At 42.4% G+C, this 27,099-nt stretch overlaps 1 protein-coding gene across 1 annotated transcript in view; it reads left to right on the top strand.

The window, feature by feature from the left end:
• Positions 1-10,504: 10,504 nt before the first annotated feature.
• Positions 10,505-27,099, top strand: part of LOC146035877 (endothelin receptor type B-like) — a 39,245-nt gene continuing 22,650 nt past the window's right edge. Inside the window, exon 1 of the mRNA XM_083159568.1 lies at positions 10,505-10,710. The gene's annotated coding sequence lies outside the window, so the exon portion shown is untranslated. The remainder of the gene's footprint in view (positions 10,711-27,099) is intronic.

Raw genomic sequence — 27,099 nt, 5'->3', positions numbered from 1 at the left:
CAACTCTTCACCCAATTCTGACGGATCTGTCAGAGAAATCAGGTGAAAAGTGGGTGGTGGATGGTGCCGGGAGGGCAGTGCCGCCATCTTGATTGGCAGCAGAGAGGTCCAGAAGGATAAGCAGAGATAAGTGGCCCCTAGATTTGGCTGACAGCAGGTCATTGGTGACTTTCACCAGAGCGGTATCAGTAGAGTAGAGATGGCGAAAGCAAAATTGAAGGGGATCGAGGATGGAGTGGTCAGACAGGTAGCTGGTGAGGTGCCTGTAAACCAACCGTTCAAGTGAATGGGAGAAGAGAGATAGGATGCTAGCTCATGGGTGATGAAGGGTCCAGGTTGGGTTTTCTATGAATACGGGAGACCAGAGCATGTTTGAATGGTGAGGGGAAGATACCAGTAGAAAGGAATAGGTTAAAGAGGTGAGCAAGGTGGGAGTAGCCAGTGGGGGAGAGGGAACGGAGGAGATGGGAGAGGCGGGGGTCCAAGGGACAGGTAGAGGGGGGAGAGGATGAGATGAGGGAGTGGACTTCCTCATCTATAGTAGGGCTGAAGGAGGACAGAGTTTGGTAGTTACAGGGGGAGGATGATAGAGGTGGGTGGGCAGCAGAGGGCAGAGGAAGAACCCACATGAATTGAGGGACCATTGTCTGTAGAATTGGTCCTGCCAGCTGGACACAATTGGTGTGCACTTTCTTGGGGGTTAAATACTACAATGCAAATATCAAAAATCTATGTACAGTATCATCATCATATAAATATATATAGAAGAATAAAGTAGAAAGATGTATCTGATATTTAGTACATCTCTCTCTACACATATGGTGAAGTAATGCAATTAACGGTGCCTGAAGGACAGTTTGTGTGCCTGTTTCCGTTGACTGATTAGTCCCATCCGAATGAATGAGTAGCATATAATCCCATTACCATAAAGAAATCACTTAGTCTGGAAAGTTTCTCAAAAACAAGTTAATTTATCTGCACATGCCATGGGGTTGGCTACAGACAGCATCGAAGGCATCTGTCTTGGCAGGAAACGGAACCTAGCTCATAGATGCTCTACCTTACTGTATACCGCAAAGGATAAGAACATCAGGAAAGGAGGCATTATACATGTATATATATATATATACATATATATGTGTGTGTGTGTGTGTGTGTGTGTGTGTGTGTGTGTGTGTGTGTGTGTACACAGAGGTTAGGTGGCACTCCCCAGATTTAAAAAAACACACTTGGAGTCAAGCAAGTTGTTGCAACGTTTCAATCGCACTTAGCAATTTTCGTCAGGAATATAAATGTGGTACACAGTGCCGTACATATGGAACACATTAGAACATTACAGGGTACACACATAACAGGGTACAGACATAACACAATTAAAGCACAAATCTTAGTACACAATACAGCTGAGATACAGGGAAATGAATGAGAATAGATGCAGCTATAGATGGTAGGTGAGTAAGAGAGCTGTAATTGAAATGCAAGAAGGGTGTTGTGAGAACAGGAGGGAAGAGGGCCCTGCTCTAAGGAGCTTACAGTCTAGAGGGAGGGGGAGACAGACAGGTGACATGGGGTGCTGGTAAGGAGACCTGAGGCAAGAAGTGAGCATGGCAGGGATGGTCAGGACATGAGGCTTTGTAGAGATTATACTTTCTAAACTGATTTTCAGATTATTTACTTCATTCTGCTGCCCAATTTTACAAGTTTCAGGCAGAATGTTCCGTAAAGAACTCTCCCCATCATTTTTGTTCCACTCAGCATCCATTCCACAGACCACAATGATGCAGAGTTGCACTACACAGCAGCTTTGCAGACTGATATTGCAAGTCTTATTAGCTTACTGAGGTTGTGTAGGAAGAAATTGCAGGCTAAGCTGAGACCTGTGTGATTTATGGATAAAGGCAAATCAGTCCATAAATTCCTAGAACTCTGTATATGGGGGAATATGTGCCTTCTCCAAACATGCATTGCTGGTGTAATTACAGATGACTTTCCTCCAACTCTGAATCAGCCCTACCAGTGGGCAGCATTCTGGGTGATGAAGGGTCAAAAGTAGAGCTCAAAGGTTATATCAAAATCTATTCACAACGTGGTATCAGTCTACCGCAAACTTGTATTTCTCTGACTGGTCACCAAGTTTATAAACAATTGGATTATATTGTGCATGACAGAAAATGTCAGCAGATAACTGCCTGTGCGTGCAGACATTTTCTGGCCAGATTAATGGGCCCCAGTGGCGTCAATAACGTGGTGCTGTGCTATTTTGTTGTCACCCCCCAGATGGTGATACTAAACAGTGGCGGGACCAGGAAAAGAGTGGAGGCTGCCCAGCATGATGAAAATGGGGATGGGACAATAGTCCCTCCCCCCATAGTCACAAGCAAGAAGTCCACGAATAGGAGTGACATGGTGAGTACATGTAGTAGTGTGGCTACTTATGGTTCCCATATTGTCCAGGTCATCTAGCCACTTGACCTGATTGATGAAGGGTTGGACATCATTCAGTTTGGACACCTACAAAATTGGCCAGTTATACTTTAGCTTGGAGTTCAGGCTGAGGGAAAGGATTGTCATCCAATCGGAATTTCGCTTCTTTTTACACATTTGATTGTGTACAACAAAATGAAAGCATGATAATATGTGTCTGCTGCACAATAATATATTATTATGTTTATTATGTTGCTTGTCGGGAAAATGGATCATCTATAGAGCTGCATATACAATGGGTGCTTCATGCTATCAGAGTATAAGGCATGCCGTTGATGCAGGGCCGTGTTAACATCAGCGTGGGCAAAATAATTCACTGGGCCCCCACACACACACTCCCCCCACCCCACCCCCACCTATGTGCAGCAGCGAGTCAGGACAGTGGAGTGCAGGCAGCGGGGACCCGAGCAGCGGGGATCCTGGCAGCGGCGGCTGGGATCATGTAGCCTGGCGGCGGGGCAGGAAGCACTTCTGAATATGAAAACATTTTGAAAAGACTGGGCAGAAGCTGATTGGCTGACAGAATTCACTACAAGCTCCCAGTCGCCGCTGTCTGAATCTCCGCTGCCTGGACCCCGCTGCCCAGATCCCACTGCCCACAGCCACAGCAGCTCCCCGGCACAGTGCCATCTTTCCCATTAGGGTGGACCCCTAGAACCCTTGGGTCCCTGGGCAACTGCCAAATAAGCCCAAAGGGAAAGATGGCACTGCGTTGATTGAGTATGAAAATGCTTTGCCCCAGGATGTGCACATTGGACCAGATTTCCCAGGAAGCAGTAGGCACTTGTTAAGCTGTATATATCTCCTACTGGATACCTCCCACCTTGACACATTCCAGGATAAACAAAATGCTCTGTTGCTGGTTTTTTTTGCCAGTGGCAGCTCCAGTGATGTGGCTGCAGCACAGTCCAAATTTCAAATACCCGTAAGCTTGCCAATATGCCATTTACCAAACGGAGTGGCAAGGAACGGCTAAGGCCCTGGCCTATGTTCTTGACTAGTGGTCCAGCTTCACACGACAATCACAGCCCTCCACCTCATGCCCCCCTCCTCCCCTAGAAATGTATAGACAGTTACATTTGACAGTTAAGCTGTCAATAAAAAGACAGCAAACAACTCAGCCTTCTAAAAGACATGGTATCACAAATCCCCAAGGAGAGTCCAAGGGTGTTGGTGGTTGCGAAGCCTGACCTTCCTATCACTGTACGGGAAGAGGTGGCTCCCTTCCACCATTTGCAGCATGCCCTCTGCATATGCTGGAAGGATCACTCACAGTCCAGTTCCTGATTTTGAAGTTGTCAATGTTGTACACCAGGCGGAGGAAATGTATGTAGCTGGCGCTGAGGAGGAAGTTGATGAGGAGGAGGATGCTGCAGATGGTGATGACACATCACAATAGCAAGCCCAGATTTAAACTAAGGCAAGGCCAATTTTATTTTAATGGAACCCTGCACTAATCTAAATATTGCACCATATACTGAAATCACAAGTGCCAGACAAGGATTATAAATGGCGGCTGCTTCTCACACCTGTCCTGCTACTGAATCACACTTAGATAGGGTGTTACAGGTGTCTCCGGGAAGCCATTCTGCAGTGTTAATGGAAGCACTGTACCTTAAGCACAGATAACATGTACATGACTGTGTCACATACACAGACACACTGTAATGCAGATAAAGATATTCCGAATATTATTCCGGGAGCCTGCCGCTGCCGCTCTCAACCTGCATCACACAACCAGATGCCATCGGAAGACAACCTAAAAAGTGACAGGAGAATGCAGGAGATGCTTGTGGTGGCCCGCAAAATTGCTGGACACTTTTGCCATTCTGCCACTGCCTGTCGAAGGCTGGAGCGGCAGCAAAAATCTCCTCAACCTGCCCTGCCATCACCTCAAACAAGAGGTTGTGATGCGCTGGAACTCCACCCTCTATATGCTGCAGAGAATGGAGGAGCAGCAAAAGGCCATTCAAGACTACACAGCCACCAACGACATAGGCAAAGGAACGGGGATGCACCTGACTCACGTGCAAGTGCATATACTAAAGGGGATATAATAAGGAAGGGGGGGTTGTGTTTGGCTAGTAGGTTCCGCTCCTTTGCAGCACTGCAGTGCAGCTATTTCATTCATTGGCTTCTCTTTTCGACCCATGTAAGAAACCCTTGGCCATTGACAATATATTCGTGTATTGCTTCCGCTCACCTAACTTGCTGGAAAACAATTTCTTTTGGAAGCTCCGAGCAGATCTCAGTGCCGCCCAAATCACCCACTGCTCCTTGGCTATATGTATTTAAATACCCATCAACCGATGATGTAAAATCAGCTAACATGGCATCCAACAGTGCTAGGCGCAGAGCCAAGTGGTGTAAGACTTCCAGAGCCAATTCTTTCAGCAAATGTGTAGACATTGGACAATCAAGCCATATATTGGGGTTATCCTTTATTAAAGTTTGCTTGTAAGTCAGGAATGAAACTTGTGAAGACGGCATGTTGAGATGTCGAGTCAAACATTCCTTAAGTGAACACGTACGATTAGGAAGGAAGCCCCCGGTCTCCATGAAGAACAGGTATACATCTCTTACCTGTGTATCAAAGACATTGCAGAACCACTCCATATTGGTGGGACGAGACATGCCCCAGCCAGCAACAGTCATGGACCACATTTAGAATGCTTTTGTCTTTAAGCACCATTTGTAGCCCGTTTCTGAAAACTCCAGGCTCCAGGCCCCAGAGCTTAAAGGGGAGCTGGTAAAACCAATAACAGAATTATTCCACCAGTCACTAGCTACTGGAGTAATCCCAGAGGACTGGAAAACAGCAAATGTAGTCCCACTGCACAAAAGTGGAAGCAAGGAAGAGGTAAACAACTATCGACCAGTGAGCCTTACATCAGTAGTAGGGAAATTGATGGAAACAAAGAGTTGTAGAATATCTCAAAACCAGCAATTTACAGGATCCAAAACAGCATGGGTTTACTAGGGGAAGATACTGTCAAACAAATCTTATTGACTTCTTTTGACTGGGTGACTTAAGTAATAGATCAAGGTGGGGCTGTAGATGTAGCTTATCTAGACTTTAGTAAGGCTTTTGACACTGTCCCACATCGCAGACTGTTAAATAAACTTGAAAGCTTGGTATTGGATTCTAAGATAGTTGAATGGATAAGAGCATGGTTGCAGGACAGAAAACAGAGTTGTAGTAAATGGAGTACAGTCAAAGGAGGGAAAGGTTAAAAGTGGAGTACCTCAGGGATCTGTACTTGGACCAGTGCTTTTTAATATCTTTATTGGTGATATTGCAAATGGAATTGAGGGTAAAATGTGCCTTTTTGCAGATGACACAAAGGTATGCAACAGGGTAGACACAGCAGGAGGGGTAAAACAAATGATTGATGATCTAGGTAGATTAGAGGAATGGTCAAGAGCATGGCAACTACAGTTTAATGCCAAAAAATGCAAAATCATGCACTTGGGTTGCAAAAATCCAAAGACTAAATATAGTATAATGGCACTATAATGGAAGCTACTGAGGAAGAGAGGGATCTAGGTGTCACTATTTCAGGGGACTTAAAGGCAGGTAGGCAATGTAACAAAGCAATGAAGAAGGCAAGTCAGATGCTTGGTTGCATAGGGAGAGGTATTAGCAGTAGAAAGAAAGAAGTAATAATACCACTGTATAGGTCATTGGTACGACCTCATCTAGAGTATTGTGTTAGTATAGTTCTGGAGGCCATATCTCCAGAAGGATATAAATAAATTAGAGACTGTACAAAGAAGGGCAACTAAAATGGTGCATGGCCTACATCACAGAACATACCAGGAAAGAGGGGGACATGATAGAAACTTTCAAATATATCAAGGGTTTTAACAAGGTACGGGTGGGAGACATTCTTCACAGGAAGAGGAGCAGCAGAATACGAGGACATGCACTGAAACTAGAGGGAGGAAGATTCAGGGGAAATTTGAGGAAGAATTACTTCACAGACAGAGTAGTAGATAAGTGGAATAGCCTCCCATCAGAGGTGGTAGAGGCAAATACAGTAGTACAATTTAAACATGCTTGGGATAGGAATATTGCTATCCTTTCAAAAAAATAAGGATCAAATATGGTTTGAGGTAACATGTTTAAAAAAGGGGCAGACTAGATGGGCCAAGTGGTTCTTATCTGCCTTCAAATTCTATGTTAAGGAGTAGGACATCAAAAGATAAACGCATCTTTTCATAGCCACCTGCAGCCACCACAAATTTCCATGGCGACACAAGTTCAGTCCCACTGAACCAAAGCTCAGGACTTCCTGGCTCTGTAGATGTCAAATTGCAGAACCAATCATAGGCTGAAACTGGTCCATCACAACATAGTTTGCATCTTCATCCTCAACTGCCCGTTTAATGGCCTGTAGGATACTGTCATGCATCCCATGCTGTGCAGGTAGATCAGGCTCTCTCACTTCCCCGGCAGGTTTCCCAGCATCTTCAACGCTCTCTTGTGATAAGGTTTTATCTCTTTCATTAGCTGTATTTTCAGGCTCTTGACTTGAAGGACAAGACGATTCTTCTTGGTTCCACTTTCAGAATGGTATGCCCAAACAGGATTTTTGTTCCAGGCACTTTTTTCTCAGTTGCTAAATCCTTAACTTTTCTTAAAGTGATTGTATGGCTCACATCAATACTCATTGGCACGCCCTGAAAGCATCCATTGGTGGTTGTAAATTTGGTACTTATTTCCTACCACGGCGCCCATCGCATAGATTGTATGCCTTACTTAAGGCATACAATCAATACAATTGAAATGATTTTTTAATTGTATGGATCTCATCTTATGCATCTCATGGATCTTATGCATCCATAAGATGCATAAGATCCATAAGATGCTATAAGATAAAAATCGTGAGCCCCCAATAACCATTGTTAACGCCACCAGCACTATCAACGGCAACCCGAAGCGTGGCGAGCGCAGCGAGCCCACGTGGGGCGGCGGTACGCGTCCTCCGACCTTTTCATACCCCCACTATCCACGTCGACCGGGGATTTGATTTTATATAGTGTGGCGAGCGCAGCGAGCCCCGCGTGGGGATGCAGACTACTTCACATGTATTCCGCGTCCGCTCGCAACGCTTCGGGCTCGGTGGCTCGCTGCGCTTGCTACACTATATAAAATCACCTCCACGCCGACGTGGATAGTGGGGGTATGAAAAGGTCGGAGGACGCGTACCACCACCCCTCGCGGGCTCGCTGCGCTCGCCACGCTTCGGGTTGGCGTCAATAGTGGGGTGGCGTTAACAATGGGGGGGCCATTCCACCCATGAGGGAGGGGTTAGCAATTAAAATTGTGGTTTGGGGGGCTTTTTACATTGGAATAAATGTTAAATTGGGTCTCAGGGACCATTTCACATGGATTCCAATGTAAAAATCTCGTCGATTGCGTCGATTGTATCATCGCATGCATCTTATGCCGCACAAACACATGCAATGCTTGAGATATCAGCCCGACACATACAATCTAGATCGTGGGTGCAGTGCTAGGAAATAAGTACCGTAAATTTTATATTCTTCCCAATGACCTTTGTTAGGAAGCTGGTATCAGTTAATACATCCATGCTAAACATGTATTACGAGTACAGGACCGAGCACAGCACACACCATCAGCAGCAACTTCAAACAACCGTACCCTCCTAAAGACATTTTATCACAAATCCCCAAGGAGGGTGTTGGTGGTTGCGATGCCGGACCTTCCCATCACTGTGGTGGAGGATTACTTTGGTGACAACATCCAAGTAGACATGTCAGACAGTCCTTACCTGTACTGGCAGGACAAAAAAGGCAGTTTGGAAGCCCCTGTAAAAAGTCAAACTGGCTCTATTTTACCTGAGTTGTCCCCCCTCCAGTGTGTATTCTAAAAGAGTTTTTAGTGCAGCGGGGAACCTGGTCAGTGAGCAGAGTAGAAGGTTGCTTTCGCAAAAAAAGTGGAGAAGATGATGTTCATCAAAATGAATTGGATGAGGATCAGGGGCGTAGCGCCAATTTTTGCGCCCAACCGCCGCGTCTGTATTCCGCCGGGAGTCGGGACCGCATATCTAGTAATCTGCGTCCGGCGCCTGGCTCCTTGAGTCAAATGTCCATTACAAAATGGCCGCCTCCTTACAGCAGACCGTTTGTAAGGATGCTAGAGGAGGGCGTCGCTGCCTCCTCTAGCATCTTAAAAAACGGTCTGCTCTAAGGAGGCGGCCATTTTGTGATGGACATTTGACTCATAAGGAGCCAGGCGCCCGGATGCAGATTAGTAGATATGCGGTCCCGACTCCCGGTGGAATACAGACACAGCGGGGGAGGCAGGGGCAGGGGCACAGTAAGGAGAGGGGTGGAGGGCAGTGGCCGGTGCCAGCATCCGGCGCCCACACAGCCCCCGCTCCCCCAAGCAGCAGCGGGGGCTGCCTTACGCTATCTACGCCACTGATGAGGATGACATATTGCCTCTATAGAGCCAGTTTGTGCAGGGAGAGGTGACTTGCTTCTTTTCTTGTGGGGCCCAAAAAAAACAATCATTTCAGCCACAGTCGTGTGGCAGACCCTGTCGCTGAAATGATTGGTTTGTTAAAGTATGCACGTCCTATTTACGCAACATAAGGGTGGGTTGGAGGCCCCAGGACAATTCCATCTTGCCCCTTTTTTTGCCATTATGTGCTTTTTGGGGCCTAGTGTTTCAAGCAGCCATCCTGTCTGCTGCTGCAGTGCCACTCCTAGATGAGCCACGTGTTTGTGCCGCACACTTGTGTGGCTTAGCATAGTTATCCAGCTACCTCAGTGCAACCTTTTGCCCTAAAAACATTCAGAATAGACTGGAAATGAGTGGAAATTAATGATATTGAGGTTAATAATAGCGTTAATTAATAATAACAATTCTGCAATTTTAGCAGTTTTTATCACATAGTGCTGCACATACTTTTTGTACTAGCTACACATCGTATCGGATCGCAGTGCATGCACAATGCATGCACAAGGCAAGCGGTCCGATACGATGGGTTCTTTCAAAGTACATAACGGAGCCGCAAAACGGAGCGTGTATGGGCTCCTTTAGGGTGAAATGTAATAGGGTGAGAGAATCAGAAAGTGAGAAATTTTGTAAGACATCACTTTTTTTAAAGCGACAATCATTTACACTGCAAAATCACACTGGTTTTGCTGTGTAAATGATTGCCGCTTTAAAAAAAATATGGAGATTTCTTACCAAATCTCTCACTCTCTGAATCTCTCATCCTATTACATTTCGCCCATAGTATTGTTTATGTGTTTTATGTCTATGGGCATTATGTATTAAACTGAAAATACAGATAAGATTCTGAAAACTGCAGTTGTCGTTTCCATGTTTTGGCCACAGAATATAATACTTTCCTGAGCTTGGACCCGCTAGGCAATGCCATCTGTAATGGCGCTTCCTAATAGAAGCCTATGGGCTTGTTATCGCATTCTTACAAAGAGGGATCCATTCTGATCCCTCCCAGTGATCTTACTTGGGCTATGCACTGTGCATATAGTAAGTATACACTGATCCGTTATACCATTGTGAGTACATTTAAAAAAGTGTTTCTCACATCTTCTATATTGGGTGCAAATTATTACTAATTGCCAAACACAACATAAGCACTACAGTAGTCTATTGCTGTAAAATATGGCAAATGTACAGTGCACTGTACTGCTAACAAATTATCTCTTTATGCCAATTATATACACGCATTCTCTTACACAGACTTATCTATTTAACACGCGTTGTAATAATGGATGGATGCTTTCATAATAGATTGGGCTTGTCCTGTCCTTTGGAGACATCAAAACAGTGACTGCACTCGCTGCTCCCCCCACAGCTCTCACACATAAGCAGGATTTAGCAATCTTCATTCCCCCTGTGAAGTTTTTTTGTTTGTTTGTTTTTTTGAAAGCCCAAAGTCCTTATCTTACTATGAAGAGAGTCCTGCCCCTATGTCCTATCTCATTGGCTGCTACCACACATAACAACAGGGCAGCCTTCACTACACTATATAGTCACTGGTCCTAGTGTGCAGCATCTTATACAGCAAAGCTGAGGAACTTCCCCATTTCACTGTGACAGATGTAGAGGACTTGTAATTCCATGGATCTATCCTGTTACCCCTCAGCTAAGATATACACTGCGTAGATACTGTATAGCAGAACTGCTGGGAATAGTGAAAGCAGGACATCGTTACACTACAGGTATTATATTATTATTATTATTATTATTAATATGTGCCTGAATATTTATATTGTGGCGATACACTGCAAAAACCCGGAGGGCTGTAATACTATTAATATCAGAAAGTAAATATAGAAACTATTGTTGGAAAGTTGTGTATTAAAAATGTGTGTGTATATACAGTATAAATATATATATATATATATATATATGCAAGCTTAAATGCATTAATCAATTCATTAACTAAAACCCCATTATTTATTTATTATGGTGAGAGCTGGGCCCCCTGTATTTGTATTTACTAGAGTGTGTGGTCACAGCCCACAGCACCCCAACCGCTATATATATATATATATATATATATATATATATATATATATATATATATATATATATATATATATACATATATATATATATATATTAGATGAGCGATACATATGAGATAGATATTCCACAGACTGCTCTAAAGACATAATTATTCTCATATTGTTATTTATTAAACCGATTTGGTTGCTTAATAAATAGCAACTGTGCGGTGTGTGTTGCATGCAGCTGATTACGCTCCACTGCAGACATTTAAAAAAACTAAAAGTAGTAAAAAAAAAGTTTTATTTTATTATGAAAACATTACTAGGGGGGGATTTACTAATATGCAAGTTCTATTTCACATGGGATATTGCTATGGGCAACCAATCAGATACTGTCTAATATCTTTTAGAAGGTGCTAAATAAATAAATACACGTTTTAAAGCCGTTTTTTTGGCAGTTTGAACAGCTCTATTTCAATGGCTTTAAACGTGTCCCTTGGGGGTTAAACAGGTTGAATGTTTGAATGGTATTAAATGATTTTTAAAACGGTTTTCACCTGCAATGTGAAAGGTCTCAAGGCTCTGACCCGTTTTAAAGTCCCATTTAAGAATACCGTGTCATTACCCATTTCTGCAATGTGAAAGCAGTATTAGTAAATTTCCCCCTAGGAGTCATCAAGGCTTCTATCCTTACGAGTTTTGTATATTTGTTGGGGGTTTTTTTTTTCAACAAAAATAATTTGAAACTTTATTTAGCTTGTTACGTGTACACTATGTTGCACTTTAGTATTTTGTTTGTTTTTATTCTTTTTATTCTTCTTTGGACAAATAACAGATTTGGACGAAGAAAAAAAATCAAACTTCTTAGAAAAGTGATTTCTCCACAGAATTTTTTTTAAGCAGAAATCACTGGAAATGATATGTTAGACCTCTCAGCTGACTGCTGAAAATTCTAACCCAGCGTATAGATCGTAACTCGGAAATTTTTCATCTGTGGAAATCAATGTCATCCAATAGCAGTAGATACAGTACTGCTATAGGGCAGCAATTGGTGGCTGCTGTACTGTATGTCAGACTGTAAAATCACCAGAGAAATGCTCAATATTTAAATTTGTATTTTGTAGCCGTGAAGAACTCATAAATAACAGATTAAAATAAAGTCAGCGGCTTCCTGCTTTTTTAACTCAATATAGTACCAGCTCTTGGCTATACATGGTACAGGATGATTATCCCTTATCCAAAGTGATAATCACAGGACCCCACACACCCCACACAGACTCCTTCCAGCCATCCCACACAGGATACCACACAGCCTCCTTCCGGACAAGCGGGTCATGCTGAATGGGACCTGCTTGGGCGCTATGTGTGGCCCAATCCTTTTAGATTTCTGAACTTTTTGGATTTTGCAATAAATACCTTGGGTATAGGGCCCAAGTGTGAATATGAAACGCATTTATTTTTCACATAAACCTTACACTTAGGGCCAGATGTCTCAAGCCTCAAAAAAGTGATAACATAAAAAGTGATAAACAACCAGCAAATCAGCTCCTAACTGCCATGTCACAGACTGGGTTTGAAAAATGAAAAGTAGGAGCTGATTGGCTAGTTGTTTGTTTCTCTCAAATTTATCACATTTTCAAGCTTGATACGTATGGCCCTAAGGGCGAGATGTACTAAGCTTAAAATGTGATAAAATGGAGGGATAAACCACCAGCCAATCAGCTCCTAACTGCCAAGTCACAGGCTGTGTTTGAAAATTGGCAGGTAGGAGCTGATTGGTTGGTGGTTTATCACTCTCCATTTTATCACTTTTCAAGGCTTAGTACATCTCGCCCTAAGGGGCATATGTACTACCCCTTGGGGAGTGATAAAATGGAGAGAGATAACCTACCAACCAATCAGCCCCTATCATTTTTCAAACACAGCCTTTAATGTGGCAGTCAGGAGCTCATTGGCTGGTTCACTATCTCTTTCCCATTCCAAGGCTTAATGTGTAATATTCTCTTTGAGCGATATCGTTAGTGTTTTCCTTTGAACTCCCAGACTAACGTCTTTATGCCTACACACTGAACCGTATCATTAATTATATTGTTCAATGACATCATTCTAAAAACGGCTCCGAACATGATCACTTTGCCGATATAGTCAGGAATTCACTGCATGCACAGAAGACAGAGGGAGTCGTTAACAACCCGCAGGAGTACGTATCGTTAACAATATAGTGCGCGCACACTAAACGATATACACAATAAAATCATTGACGATATCATTATCACGCATATTGTCGAATAGTGTATATACGCACCTTTCGTACATCTCCCCCAGTGAAGGTAATTTTATACAAAGTTTAAACAAAGTTTGTGTACAGTGAAAGCAAAAGTGTCACTCTAATCTAATCTAAAAAATGTCGGACTTTGGATCATTTTTGGAATTTCAGATAAGGGATACTCAACCTGTACGCACAGGCGATATACCTACGGGGCCTACACAGGTGGAGAGATTGTCTGAGCGTTCTGAGGCATGCTAGATTGCTCAGCACGCTGGATATTAATCACCAGGCGATAGCGATACGCATGGCCATGCATTGCTATCACTATGGCCCCTGCACATGGAGCAATGTAGGGGTGTGGAAAGCCTGAAATAAGCATTATTTGGATGCTATATGCAGAAACAGTTATTCCGTCACTGATAACATACAGCAGGGGTGGCCAAACCGGTCCTCGAGATCTACCAACGGTCCACGTTTTCCAGGTTACCTAGCTGGTGCACAGCTGTAGTCATTACTAACTGTCACATTTTCAAACCTGCTGCATCCATTCCTACTATAGATCCACAGGTTGCCTGGAAAACATGCACCGTTGGTAGATCTTGAGGACAGGTTTGGCCACCCCTGACATACAGTATCCCCCAACACTTTTTCCATAGAGATTTGATCCATATTTTAGGTGCTGCGTATTTTCTGTCCACCGTGCAATCAGTTGTGCCAAGCATGGGAAAACTGGGCTAGTACTGTAGTATTGCTATGATGTAGGAGCACCTGTGGATAGCAACATAAGTGGGTAATCCATTAAGCAACCTAGGCTCCTATGGTCCTGTTGTCCCAGAGTAACCCAGAATGTCCTAACGACCTAACCTATTTGTATTTATTTATTATAAATTGCCCAAACTGGAATGTGCCACATGCCCAGGGAGTCTTACGCATACCTCCAAACTGTCCCGCTTATCGCGGGAACGTCCCGGTATCTTGGGACGTTCCCGCGTCCCTTCCGCGGCCGGCAGTCTCCCGTGGCAGGGGGGAGTGCCCCCTTATCACCCTGAATAGACGCTGTGCGCATGCACATATATAGGGAAAGCCCATTGACATCACTTCCTGTTGGTTAATTTAATAGAATTTGGCTAACACTAAGTGTTTTATCTTTATCGAACTTTATTTCACGCTAAATATGTGCAATATATCTAAGTGATCTATTACTGACCGTTTGGCCGTGATATTAATATTAAATCTTTCTAAAGAAGTGCAAATTCGTGTGGTGCCCCATAATGCACTGCGCCTGGATAGTTTTGTATGTGCTCGTTTTATAATACTGGATTCTTAATGGCCCAATGTTAAATGTGAAAAAATAAATAAATCTATTCAACCTCTGCAATCCTGTGAGGTGTCCAAGTGAAGAAAAAGTTATACACAATAGGTGTAAATGTCTTAAAACGCTGTTTGCGTTCCATAGTCATTTCTAGTGGTGCGCTCCCAAACAGTGACTCCCTGGTATGTACTCATTACGGCAGAGGCAGAACTCTGGGAGGTAATGGAGTCATCTGCCGCCGGGCTCCTGCTCTCAAGGGGGCACCTCTCCACCACTGCCAGTTTAAATCCATTAATTGAAAGCCATCAAAATTGTTTCTGCGGCTGAGTTCTGAAATATACAGTATATGTGTTCTTTCTCTCTCCCTCTCTCCCTCTCCTATAGAGAGACTATTTATATTTTGAATAACGTGTGTGGGGGGGGTGGGGGGGCGCACCAATTTCATCTTGCCTCCGGGCAACTGGAACAAACTTACGCCACTGCATTACGGTGTGCGTTCCATTCAGTTTTCTGCTGGAACGCACCGCCATTTTACCAGAAGTATTCTGAATAAATGGTATAGTGCGTTCTTGTTTAGATGTTACCATGGCAATATCAAGTAAACTACTTCGGATTTACATGTGGTTCTATTTTGAAAGGAGGTACTACGCACCCCCATTATCCTTGAAGTTGCCCAGGTATATAGCGTGGTACTTTTATTAGAAAAGACCAGATATAGGTATATTGCATTCCAGCCCGCTTATGTATGGAATGCTAACCTTAAGGTGCGTACACACGGGGCAATATGATCGCAATCATATTGCCCCGTGTCCCGTTTTCATCTGCGACCAGAGATGGTCGCAGATGAAAATTTAAACACTGCTGGGAGCATGTTCCTCCGACCAGCGACCATTCAGAGGCTGAAAACGGGAGCGCGCACCCGGCGATTTATCGCTGGTGCACACTCCAATCACTGGCAATATGGTCGCTCAGCGACCATATTCCCAGCGATTTCAGCCCCTATTGCCCCCGTGTGTACACAGCATTACTATAATTTAGGTGTTAGTGTGACGTATTCTTCAATTCTGGACTATTACACGTGCTAATAATTAACCTATTAATACTAAAATAATATAAGTATAGAATTCTATCAACCCTAATTGAACTATCAAATTGACCTGCAGTACATATATTTGTATACAGTTGCAGAAAATGTTTCCAATTTTACACCCAACATATAACAATATATTTCTACATCACATTACATTCTTAATGCGGCCACAGATGATGCGGTGGATCTTTCTAGTCTTATACGTAGTACAGTATCTTTATACAAATGTCTGATGATTTAAAGTATACAGAGCTTTTAGAGGAAAGCTGTAAATTCTATGCTTTCATTTAACCCTTTCGGGGTTAATGTATCTAGAGCAGTGGTAGCCAACCCTAGCCCTCGAGAGCTACCAACAGTTCACATTTTCCAGACAACCTAGCTGCTGCACAGCTGCACTCATTAATCACTGACACATTTTAAAAGATACACAGATGGAGCTAATTAGCTCACTTGTGATTTTGTGAGGAGACCTGCAAAACATGCACTATTGGTAGCTCTCGAGGACTGGGGTTGGCTACCCCAGATCTAGAGTATAGATCCAAAATGATTCCCGCATAATTAATAAGCGCTCTCTATCACCTCCCCTGGGGTCTGCTTTTACCTGGGTACTCTTTACTTAGAACGGCGCCCACGTTTTTGATCGTGGGCATCGTTAGTAAAAAAAATCGTGGCCATCTCGGGCATTGAATGCACTAAAAAATCGGGTGCGATGCCCGCGATTTCCCATAGGGAACAATGTTAAATGTCTCAATTGACCCAATTTTCCTGTTCAATGCCTCAATTGACCCGATTTTTCCATAGGAAACAATGTTAAATGGCCCACAGAGGCCAAATAAGCACCCTGAAGTGTGAAATGGCCCCCACAATTGTTAACGCCACCGCACGATCAACGTGAACCCGAAGCGTGGCGAGCGCAGCGAGCGGCGGCGGTACGCGTCCTACGACCTTTTCATACCCCCACTATCCACGTCGGCGTGGAGTTGAGAATAGAAAGTGTGGCGAGCGCAGCGAGCCACCGAGCCCGAAGCGTGGCGAGCGCAGCGAGCCCCGTGAGGGGACGCGGACAGCCGTGAAGCCCGCGAGGGGACGCGGATACCTGTGAAGGTATCCGCATCCGCTCGCCACGCTTCGGGCTCGGTGGCTCGCTGCGCTCGACACACTTTCTATTCTCAACTCCACGCCGACGTGGATAGTGGGGGTATGAAAAGGTCGTAGGACGCGTACCGCCGCCCCTCGCGGGCTCGCTGCGCTCGCCACGCTTCGGGTTGACGTTGATCGTGGGGTGGCGTTAACAATTGGGGTGGCCATTTCACACTTCAGGGTGCCTATTTGGCCTCTGTGGCCCATTTAACATTGTTTCCTATGGAAAAATCGGGTCAATTGAGGCATTGAACAGGAAAATTGGGTCAATTGAGACATTTAACATTGTTCCCTATGGGAAATCTCGGGCATCTCGTCGGTCGCATCGCACCCGATTTTTTTCGTGCATTCAATGCCCGAGATGGCCACGATGGGCGCCCTTCTAGGTAAAGAGTACCTTTACCTGTTCTGTTTACCTGTTTTAAAACAGAAAATTTAAATGAAGCGATGTCCGAATTATGGGTCGATTCAAAGTGTCTAGGGATGCTGTGGGTTTGTACTTTAAGGTGTTCTTGAATACGTATTTTGAAATTTCTTTTAGTTTTCCCCACATAGCATAAATTACACCCACATTTGATGAGGTAAACGATAAAGGTGGAATTGCATGTTATAATACCATCAAATCTACATTCTCTGCTTAAGTTTTCTGGGATGATTGGACCATGTTTTATTACATGGGTATAAACCTTTCCTCTTAGGGAGGAATGTATTACTCTTAGTATTAGTATCCTCTGTTTTCTGGAAATCTACTTTTTTTAAATTGCTGGGCGCTAGAATGCTTTTAAGATTTTTTGCCCTTTTAAAAACCACATCTGGTCTATTGGGTAACTGGGGTCCCAGGATGGGATGCATTTTAAGCAGGTGCCAATGTTTATTGAGGCTTTCCTTGATCTTTTTATGCTCTTGGCTATATTGGGTGATGCATATATCTGGAGATGCATCAAACTTATGACAACCAATCAGCATCTAACAATCATTTTAGAAAATGTACTTAATAAAAGCTGATTGGTTGCTACAGTATGGGCAACTTCTTCACTCGCTCAGTCCTCCACTCTGCAGAATACATTTCCCCTATATAAATAATTGTCTTACATGGAGGAATATTTATTAAGGCTTGGAGAGAGATAAAGTGTACAGAGAAAAGTACTAACCAATCAGATCCTGTCATTTTACAGGCTGACTGGTTGGTACTTTTAGGTCTATGTACTAAGCATAAAGATAAAGTGGAGAGAGATAAAGCCCCAGCCAACCAGCTCCTGTCATTTTTCAGACTCAGGAGTAGATGTAGGAAGCAGTGATAAGGGAGGAGAAGTGAGCCAGAGGAGAAGTTGCCCATGGCAATCAATCAGAACCAATCAGCACTGAAGTAACATCTATAATTTGCACAATATAAAATGATACAGAGCAGCTGATTGGTTGCCATGGGCCACTTCTCCCTTGCTCACTTCTCCCTTATGACTGCTTTATACATCTATACTAACAGCCTGTAACATGGCAGTTAGTAGGTGACTGGTTGGTAGAGTACTTTATCTCTTTCTTTGTTATCTCTCACTATCTCCACCCTGGTCACAATCAGCCAACAGAGAACCAGTGTAAATTCTAAGCCTCTCTTATAACAGAGATGAGCCAACATCTGCCCAGAGTAACTTGAAGCAGTAAAAATATATTTGCAGTAGCACTGTGTAGATGTGTCCTAGGATGACCTATCCACACATGCTGTAGGTGTTGTTTTCAACATTTTTATAAATGATGTTATCACTTGCTGCACAGGGTTATCACTTGCTCTCAGAAACATGGAGTAATCATTTTCTACTTATCAGTGCACATTTATTGGTTTTGAATAGGGTCCAAACCACGTGGAATACTTTGTAAAAGACAAAAATAAGAATGATTCCGTCTATGGAGTACACTATAGAATATCAGATGTTAGTTCAGCTTCTAGCAGAATGAAAGTTATATGGAAGATGGCTCGAAAGCAGCTTAGGGGTGCCTGTGGGTATGTTTGTCATAGTGACATAAGGCCCACCCAAATGAGTCTACACAACCCACCAGGAGAGTAGAAGTATGTGTGTGTATATATATATATATACACACATACACACATACACACATACACACATACACACACACACACACACACTATTTGGCTAACTACTCCTCACCTCTATGATGTTAAGTACCGCCACTGACCACTAGAGACCACTTGACAGAACAAATGACACCTTTGAAAGCAACTTTTGCAGGGCCACTTTAAACCAGTGGTCAGTGAACAGGGGTAAATTACCCCAAATGGGGTAAAAATGAAATTCCTGGGGGTAATGGATGGTCACGCTGCCGACACACAGCCGGACATGCATATGAATCTATATGCATGCTTGGCTGTGGCTCGTCAGCATGACCATCATGAATTTAATTCTTTACATTGCATATAGAATCTATATGCGTGCTCCGCTGTGTGTGTTACAGTACTGTAGTGTACAAGGACCTGACGCAGTGCAGTGCATCATGCTCTTGTGTATAACACACTTCCCTGCGTTATGCCCTGGGCTCCGCCTCCAAGTCCCTCCACTTTTTCAGTAGCGGTCGCCAGAGTTTCTTTTGTCTCTCCTGTCAAGGTTTACCCATCTCTAGTCTAGGGGGAAAAATGCTACTATCATCTTGCAAGACTGACACTAATAGTGGTCTGGACGTCACATTATTAATGGCTATGCCACACACAGCCTGGCATCCATTGATGATGATTATTATTATTAACATGTATGGCTGTGTGTGGTACAAATTGTGTACCACACACAGCCATACATGGTAATCACCATTATCAATTGCTGCCAGGCTGTGTACAATACTAGCAGGATATATTATAAATGTCTGGGGGGTACAGTGTGTATAACAATTATATGATTTCCTTCCTTTAAATTAAGGGGGGAACGTAGCTAAATATATTTTGGGGTAAAAGGTGGAAAAGTTCCCTGACCCCTGCTTTAAAACTTGCTGAATATGGGGAGAGGGAGCTGTGAAGACAGAGATTGGAGGTAGGAGCAGATAGGGACTGGGTGAGAGGTGGAGAGTTTGTGGGCTAAAAACTGTCACAGCTCAAAGTGAAAGTAAAAAACGGTCACAGCTCAAGTGAAAGTACATTGCAGAAGCCGTCATTTTGACAGGCTTTTAACTAATGTTCATAATAAAGAATAGTAACAAATGATCTACTATTTGAGTGGTGTCGCTCCTCTACAACAACAGTACAGTAGTTCAGGTTTATGGTGTAATTCAGGAAGACTGGGGCCTTGATAACAAGATGGGGGAAGCCATCTGTGAAGACAACAACATTACTAAAGTACCTTGTGAATATTCTACGTAAAGCTGGGTACATACTATTTTATTTATTGGATGTTGCCGTCTGCGGTGGATTCCATTTACCAAATCCACCCAATTCATTGTATAAAAAATGTGGTGGTTGCATCGTCTCTATTGATGTTCTGCGCATCCAATGGATGATGCCAGAGGAGACGCTGTAACAGTCGCTGTCTTGTTACATTATCCATGTAACAATATACTGCGGTGTCACTTAGGGCCTTATTCTAGTTCACTCTTTCTGACAAAATCCTTCTTAGATGGACAAAACCATGTGCACTGCAGGGGGGCAGATGTAAAATGTGCAGAGAGAATTAGATATGGGTGAGTTATTTTGTTTCCGTGCAGGGTAAATACTGACTGCTTTATTTTTACACTGCAATATAGATCTCACTTTGAAGTAAAACCCCACCCAAATCTAATTCTCTCTGCACAAGTAACATCTGCCCCCCTGCAGTGCACATGGTTTTGTCCATCTAAGAAGGATTTTGTGAGAAAGAGTGAACTAGAATAAGGCCCTTAGTGTGTATGGTGATGCCATATACAGCATGTTGTTACATCATGTCAGTGGATGGCACCATCATCTAGGTGTGTACCCAGCTTTAGCCAATCAAATCAGAAGTTATAATGTTACATTTTCAAATGTTTTAAATATTTTGTTGGTTACAATTTCGTTAAACAATATTAATTTAAATTGAGAAGAAGAGTAGATCACAATGTGTCCCCTTCATTTACTCAACAATCCACATCCTCCTTGACTTGCTGGGTATCAGACAATTACCGCTTATCCTCCGAGAAATTGATTTCTCTGTGTCAGTACACATCGAATAGATTCATATTTAAATTTTCCAATTTCCTTCCTTCTATTCCTTGTGTTTTGTGGAAGGACAAGGTTATACCGGGCCTTTCATCTAATGCAAAGTTCCTGAGCTCAGACGCCATTGTACGTAGTTATGTATGATGACCAATATTGTAATATTCGGTGTGCTACTGCAGTAAGGTCCTAACCTGAAGAGAGGGAAAGAAGGATAAGACAATCTATCCTTTAGATTATATACAATGAAACTATCATCCTTCATTGTTGTTGCACCGAAAGGCAGCTGCCCAGAACTAGTTTTTTTTTTTTCAAATCAAATGTGCACGAAATCTAATAATGTGGTTATAAATGATTGTATCCCCATGGGTGAGACTCAGAGATGCTGCGAGATGCATCAATGAAACATTATGTAGAAATCTCTGTACCCACAGTAAAGCAGCCCATACACGCTGCTTTATGGGCGTGCTTTCCGTGCTGTACTAGCACGGATCAAATTGCATTGCATTGCATGTGCACATGTTGTGCATGCAATGCGATGCGATTTGATGAGAACTAGGTACAAAACGTATGTGCAAGCACATACTTTTTGTACTGTGCGATGAGGTGCGCGGGAGCGCGCACCTCAAAGCACACATCGGGTCAGCTCTCATAGCAGCGTGTATGGGCTGCTTAAGAGGTGTAAAGCAGCCCATACACGGTGCTATGAGGGCGTGCTTTCCGTGCTGTACTAGCACAGATCACATTGCATTGCATGTGCATCCGTTGTGCATGCAATGCGATGCAATTTGATGAAACCTAAGTACAAAAAGTATGTGCTTGCACATACTTTTTGTACTTAGGTTTCATCACATTGCATCGCATTGCATGCACAACGGATGCACATGCAATGCAATGTGATCTGTGCTAGTACAGCACGGAAAGCACGCCCTCATAGCACCGTGTATGGGCTTCTTTACACCTCTTAAGCAGCCCATACACGCTGCTATGAGAGCTGACCCGATGTGTGCTTTGAGGTGCGCGCTCCCGCGCACCTCATCGCACAGTACAAAAAGTATGTGCTTGCACATACGTTTTGTACCTAGTTCTCATCAAATCGCATCGCATTGCATGCACAACGTGTGCACATGCAATGCAATGCAATGTGATCCGTGCTAGTACAGCACGCCCACAAAGCAGCGTGTATGGGCTGCTTAAGAGTCTTCAGTCATACCTCCAAAGTTTCAGCTACCTGGTTCTTAACCCTTTGAGTGCCAATGTTGCTGTGTGAGATCCTCAAAATACCCGGTAAAAATGTCAGCGCCACTCTTTTTGGTTCTGTATATTGAGTTATAAACCTGGATTGAAGAAGAGAGGGACCGTGGTGAGTTCCGTACCCAGTAAATAATAATATATGTAAAAATACTAACAAAGCTCAATTGTTAATAGGGTACTTGTTTCCTAGCAGGGCGCCCGTCGGGTCCCATCGCATACCTTAACTTAAGGTATGCGATGGGACCCGACCGACCCGATTTCGGGCTTTTTAAGAGCTTTCCCGACAATGTAAAAATCGGGTCCATCGCATGCCATTATAATGGCATGCGATGCGACCGACCCGATTTAACATTGTACGTAATGTTAAATGGCCTTTTAAAATCAGGTCCATCACATGCCATTATAATGGCATTCGATGCGACCAATGCGATGGACCCGATTTTAAATAGGAACCAATGTTAAATGGTCCCCCATACCCGATTTTTTATTGTATAGCCACCCAGATGGGTAATTTGTATGTCAAATGCCCTCCCATTGTTAACGCCACCCCACGATGAACGCCAACCCGAAGCATGGCGAGCGCAGCAAGCCCGTGAGGGGTGGCGGTACGCGTCCTCCGACCTTTTCATACCCCCACTATCCACGTCGGCGTGAAGTTGATTTTATATAGTGTGAAGTAATGCGTGGCCGCTCGCCACGCTTCAGGCTCGGTGGCTCGCTGCGCTCGCCACACTATATAAATTCAACTCCACGCCGAAGTGATTAGTGGGGGTATGAAAAGGTTGGAGGACGCGTACCGCCGCCCCACGCGGGCTCTCTGCGCTCTCCACACTTTGGGTTGGCGTTCATCGTGGGGTGGCGTTAACAATGGGGGGGCATTTCACATATAATTAACCATTGCGGTGGGTATACAATTAAAAATGGGGTCTGGGGGGCATTTAACATTGGATCCAATGTAAAAATCAGGTCGGTCGTGTCACATCGCATGCGATTTGGTCGCATGCGGTGCGATCGACCCGATTTTTCCGACCCGATGGCATACAATTAAAGTCGGTGGCGCCGTGCTAGGAAACAAGTACCGTTAATAGCATTGGGGCAGATGTATTAAGCCTTAACAAGAGATAAATGCAAGGATGATAAAGAGAGATAAACGTCCATCCAATCACCTGCTAACTGCCATGTTACAGCCTGTGTTTGAAAAAAGTCAGTTACCAGGTGATTGGCTGGACGTTTATCTCTCCTTATCACCCTTGCATTTATCTCTTGTTAAGTCTTAATACATCTGCCCCCATTATCACTATAAGAATATCAGTGATAACAAAGAAGATAAATTAATTGATTTGCCGAGTCACAAAAGAGTCAATTAATAAATATAGAAATATAGAGACAAGAGGGGATAGATAAGAAAGTAAAGTTTTCACGTTACTAAATAGTATTAAGGACAAAATGAAGATTAATATACTGTAGTTTAATTGTATCACTACAAAAATATCACTGAGAGCACAGAAGATAAATGGAATATTTTTTTGCGTTACAAAAGAGCACTAGTAACTATAGAAATAGAGATAAGAGGTGACAGATAAGAAATGTGTAGTTTTAGGGTAGGGATGGAGATTAATAAACAATGTTCGAATTAAATAGATATGATGGGAAATTGGAGCACACCACAGGTCCCAAAAGTAAAGAAAAAAGGAAATAATTAACCATGTAATATATGAAAACAAAAATGAAGTCGTATTGTTACGGTTACATGTACTTGAAAATGTAAAAATAAAGGAATATCATTTTAAAAAATGTGAGCGCCGATCACAGCGACTGTTCTTTTTTTGGCTGCAATATTTAACTAAACTTCAATTAATTGACTTGGATGTAGTTGTATCTATTTCTACTAAAAGAACAATAGCTGTGAGCAACGCTGGCATTTTTAGCACATATTTTAAGGATCGCTCACAGCAAGGTTGGCACTCAAAGGGTTAAAACTTTTAATTTTACTGTAGCCATTTCCTATACGATTATTTTGCTGTAGGCATTTACTAATTATATGATTATTTTACTGTAGGCATTTTCTATACATATAATTATTTTACTGTAGGCATTTACTAATCATATGATTATTTTACTGTAGGCATTTTCTATACATATAATTATTTTACTGTAGGCATTTACTAATCATATAATTATTTTACTGTAGGCTTTTTCTATAAATATAATTATTTTACTGTAGGCATTTCCTATACATACGAATATTTTACTGTAGGCATTTCCTATACATATAATTATTTTACTGTAGGCATTTCCTATACATACAATTATTTTACTGTAGGCATTTACTAATCATGATTATTTTACTGTAGGCTTTTTCTATACATATAATTATTTTACTGTAGGCATTTCCTATACATACGAATATTTTACTGTAGGCATTTCCTATACATATAATTATTTTACTGTAGGCATTTCCTATACATATAATTATTTTACTGTAGGCATTTACTATACATATAATTATTTCTCTTTAGATCACTAAGTGGCAAATTGAATTAACCATAAGTTATGGTGTAAAACTTTTTTTTACCATGCTCGCAACTTTTTGGTATTCACCACAAAAATAACATAAAGTTTCAGATTTTAGTCCATTGGCCTAGAGGGAAATGGCCCATGCCCACTCACTGGCAGCCTTTGAATGTTTCTGCCGACAGGCGGCCAAACATCTTTTCAGCTCGCTCCCCCCCGGAGTGTCGAGCTAAAAGTCGAGAAAAGTCCCCCGTCTTGCCGCGCAGATAAGTTTGGTCTGTTTAGCCACTATGCACCTAAACCTGACCTTAATGGGTGCAATAAAAATTACATTTGACTATCACCCCACAGTCTGTTTTCACTTTAGATGGGAGATCGTGCAAAATATGACATTTAAATATATAGTGTCAGGATCTGGTGCAGTATATCTATTGTTTTGTGCTTTGAGTCTCTATAAGTGCTTTTCAGGGTTGCATATTAGAGAAAGGGCATTGTAAATATTTATCAGTCAGTCTCTCTATCTGAGTGCTGGACATTTATTTTCCCTTAGGAAACCTTGTTGGAACAGAATATGTAATAATATGAATTGGGAGCTTTGCGTGCTATAAAGTGAACCAGAGCACTATTATAAGGCATATATATATATATATATATATATATATATATATATATATATATATATATATATATATATATATATATATAACACTGCAGTGGAAGAGTTGTCTCTCTAGAAGGGGGAATGGTCCTCTTCCAAATTTTGCTTTAAGGCTCACAAAGTTCTATTAAGATCACCTTCATACATGTACTATTATCCAGTCATCATGTGGGCAGAGTGGATCCATATAAGTGGAAATTCCAGGTCAACTATTTCACGGCCTTTGTGTTATGATTAGTTAAAAAGGTATTTTACTGCTGTTCTGTCATGATGTTATAATCACGGTCAAGAGTCTGTAGAAGAAGTGACGGGATACAGACCTGTAGGAAATTATATCTTTGCTTATCTATGTTTTACAAGCACACATGTAGCTGATAAACAATATCAAGTATACAGTATGCTGCACCAACCAGCCCAACTATAAAGAAATATTTCCAGGAAGAAAAAACTATTACTTTTGCCACATATACAAATAAATATAATGTATTCCAATATTTGGGATACAACTGCAGTTATGGGATGGTGGTGGCCTTGTTCTAAATTGATAACCCTAAAGAAAGTTACAGGATGTACTGAAGCGGTCCTGGTAATCCCATCCGGTCTCCAAAGATGGTCTATATAATTGTTACTTCTTTCTGGAACCTCTTCCAATTCTTCAGGAAGATGGGGCATACCCTTGTCCTTTCCTGCACAAACTAATGCTCCTCAGCCAATTATTTATTAAAAATGTTCACATAAACAAGTGTGCAAAAAAAGTCAAATATCTGTACTGGTGATAGTCAGAAAAACATAGAACTTTAGGCACAGCTTTTGGTGATGAGACAACATTAGAAATCTTCTGGAGTACACCATGGATAAAGTGGTGGATTGTCTATGTTATATCAGTGGTGAAATGGATTGAGTTCAACGCCAAAACATGAACTTTCCTTGTAAAATTTTAAGGTTAATTTCTTTAAGCATCATGCAATATCGTCTTTGGAAACCCCTTGTGGCTTAAAATAGACACTTCTCCACATCTTGGAGGCAGCCATTTATGTTGCTGACACTGCTTCATAAACATAGAGGTAAGATCATTCACAGAACCAGTGGCGGCTCCAGAGTTGGGCCTCAGCACAGCCCAAAATACAAATAGTTGAGCCACACCAACTGCCAGTGAGACAGTTTGAAATGTCAGTTGATGTACCTACCCTATTTGAATTTTGAACTGTGCTGCAGCCCACCCTCTATAGCCTTCCCTGGACAGAACTGAAGCCTTATGGTATGTAATGCTTCATGCTGGTTCTGCCGCCAAATGATTGTCTACACTGTGACTACATGAGTAGTACTCAATTAAATGGTGTGCTTGCATAAATATAATTCTAATTCAGTGTACACAATTCTGCATTGGATATAACAAAAACAAACAAATATACTGATAGTGGTAACCCCTGATTTAATTGAATGAAGTTTTTCAAACATAAAAGTATCATGAAGCTTTGACCATCTAGTAGACTGAGGGGACTGTTAAAGAAAGTGACACAAACAGGGCTTTGTACTGTGGAAATAAGGCCATTATTCATGCATAAGTGGGATATATCTTCTATAAGAAGATGCGGAGGCCTTCCAGTGCCCTGGGCCATGCAGAAATACATGATACTATTAGTTAAAATAAAAGTTTCTAATTTATTGGTCTATAAACGACTTAAAAGAACAAACC

This window comes from Crinia signifera, chromosome 9 (assembly GCF_055691185.1).
Source record: "Crinia signifera chromosome 9, ASM5569118v1, whole genome shotgun sequence".
Lineage (NCBI taxonomy): Eukaryota > Metazoa > Chordata > Amphibia > Anura > Myobatrachidae > Crinia > Crinia signifera.
Note: the sequence above shows the minus strand (reverse complement) of the source record. Positions and strands in the feature narration are given on the sequence as shown.